General features: G+C 44.9%; 1 non-coding gene across 1 annotated transcript; it reads right to left on the reverse strand.

The window, feature by feature from the left end:
- Nucleotides 1-1,290: 1,290 nt before the first annotated feature.
- Nucleotides 1,291-1,372, reverse strand: trnal-aag (transfer RNA leucine (anticodon AAG)). The gene has a single exon. It is a non-coding gene; the product is annotated as a tRNA-Leu (tRNA).
- Nucleotides 1,373-2,751: the final 1,379 nt, after the last annotated feature.

Here is a 2,751-nt window from a genome sequence, read left to right on the forward strand (position 1 = left end):
AGATTTGTTCAAGCAAATTCGAAGGCAGGTTTGCAGATGGGAAAGCAAGCAGGAAAGCTCCGTTCTTGTCCATGTAAAAGGCTGCAGATGAAGAACAAAACAGTTTCGACCGCGGGAACCTATCTTGCGGAAGGTGAACGTGCTGATCACTATGCTACAGAAACAAGCCCACAGCCGCCCCTGCTGCAGCTCAGTGGTATCCGACACTGAAAGTTGAAGACATTCTACCTTTCACCTTTCTGTTTCCAAATGCTCGTTGTTTCATGGGAGTTGTTTAATTTTGGCTGTGTGGTATGCATGGACGAGATACACCGAAGTATCTGTTTTCACCCGGTGTAGCCCAATAACGTTGTGTTGCTTACACCGGCTTTAAAAGGATAACTTTTTAGCCGAGCTGGCCGTCGCAGTCTGTGGCACAATCTTTAGTCTGTTCGACTGCTCACTGGAAAGGTAGTATTGTGAAACACTGCAGAAACGAAGGACTTCCTTACTTTTGCTCCGACTGACCATACTCTGTGAAATTTTCCCAGATTCTCAGTTGAGGAGTTTTTGCAGCTGGAAATTATCTCAGAAAGCCTGTTAATTCGTAATGTATTGAACGAATCGCAAAACAGAAAACATTTGACACGCAACAGAAACAAAACTGGCAAACCAAATGCATTTTCAGATACAGTGAGCATGAATGCTAAATGTGAGACACTCCGAGCGCATGAGCCATAAAGTAATCTCACAACTAATATCAGGGCAATTCCAAACTACTCTTTCAATGATACTTGAGCCTCAGTGCACCACCATATCCCAGACAATGCTGAAAAGAGAGAAAGAAAGAACATAATAAGAATAGGCCACAAAAAGTGAATTTCACCAATCACAGTCTCGATTAGATCACCTTTCCCTTCCGGTGTCTCCGGGACGGAAACGAAGGAAATTGGAGAAATTCAATAACATATGACATCAAAATTCATCGGAACGATTTTCCCATTCGTCAGAAAGCCAAGTAACGATGAATCGACTCACCGCAGGACTTTGTTTCACAACAGCGATGAAATAGCAGTCTCCATTCGGTTCCAGTAAAATCTCAACATGCTTGGAACATAAAGCAACAGTAGAGCTGTTTGCAATTTTCCACGCGGGAGGCGAACACGATCAAGACAGCATAGACAATTTGGCACTTTCCCACTACACATTTAATTCCCCGGGAAGCAAATCAAATTGTTTTGTAAACAGAAGTACAGCGGGAATGGAAACAGCATTTTAACAAGCTGTGTCGTTGCAACTGATCAGTAGAAATGGCAGTGGTGGGATTCCAACCCACGCCCCTGTCGAGACTGGAGCCTTAATCCAGCGCCTTAGACCGCTCGGCCACACTACCAGCTGCGCGGCCACGCAATTTTCTTGCATTGCCAATTGAGCTCCTGCATGACAACAGATGGAAAGTCACGTGAAATGGGTTCCATGATTCCTCTCCGACTCGCACGGCTGCTTGGATGTGCCGGCTACAATATCAATTTCGCAACAAATAATGATAGCTCATCAATCCGGATAAAAATCAATGGTAAGCTGAGGCTATCTTCTCAGACTCTTTTCAGCTACAAATGTATCTGTGAGTGCGTGAGCAAACATGTTCGCTTATGATTTGGTCAAATAACCATGAACTGCTTGACATTACTGCAATTTCGATTCTTGCTTTGCTAAATGATTTCACCCATTGCTCGAAACAGGACAACTTTCACGTTTACACGGAACATGAAACACACCGGACTACAGGGAAAATGCACAAAGCTGAGCAGGCCGTGTTCCACATCATACCGTGCAGCATAGTTTCAGTCACTGTGTCTGTTTTGCAGAATAAGAGTCCCAAAGAATGTTCTCCAGCCTAAAAGCGGAGGTAGCATTACAATCCGAGAACGACCGATCACAGTGTGAGGATGCTCTGACCTCGGGGCCAGTTCGAGATGCCACTTTCCTTACCTTTTACATAAACCGTGCAATTGGCTGCAGGGATGTTCACACCTGGACATGAGCCACATCGATACAACTGAGTTGGAAACCTGCGTGGGAATCAACGAGAAGCGACTCAATAAATCTTGCTAAATTCCATGGTGCTTATTAGAAATGCAGTTTCTGTTCACCTCAATTTAAAAGGCAGTTTTTGAACATAGTAACTGAAATCAAAAGCTAATTATCTCACCCCACCTCCACTCCGGGAGAGGTGCTAACTGCACTTGATTGCTTTTTGTTCTCGATGTGAAGAGCTCTCACGCCTGAGTCACCTTCACGCCTCTTGTTGCTGAGTGACTCAAAAAGAAGGAGTTTCACCAGAGCTGCAACTGCCTCACCTTCCCAGTTTACATTTTCCTGCTCATCAGTGATTTAAAGAAAACCAAAAGGATGCGATGTTATTCTGCAGCCTCTTTGTCGATTGCTCCGTTTAAATTCCAACATGGCTTAGATCTCGGGGCGCACCTTAATACTAGCTTTGAAAGCACAGGTCCAGAGCTTCCTCTGAGAGTGCAATTTCTTTCATTGCTGTTGCTGATTGAATGAGCCACTAACGTGCGAACTGCTCCAAAACATGATTCAGGACCTCTGGTGCCAATTCTCGCACTTTGAATAACGACAGACAGCTTCCAAATGAGGACTTTCAGATACGACTTTGGGGTACATTTGGCAGACAGAATAGTTCAGGAATCCGTGGTGCACTGTGACACCAGCGCATCACCTTCTTCCCTGTCTTTGAACCGGGCCGCC

Source organism: Hemiscyllium ocellatum, unplaced genomic scaffold, assembly GCF_020745735.1.
Source record: "Hemiscyllium ocellatum isolate sHemOce1 unplaced genomic scaffold, sHemOce1.pat.X.cur. scaffold_154_pat_ctg1, whole genome shotgun sequence".
In the NCBI taxonomy this organism is placed as follows: domain Eukaryota; kingdom Metazoa; phylum Chordata; class Chondrichthyes; order Orectolobiformes; family Hemiscylliidae; genus Hemiscyllium; species Hemiscyllium ocellatum.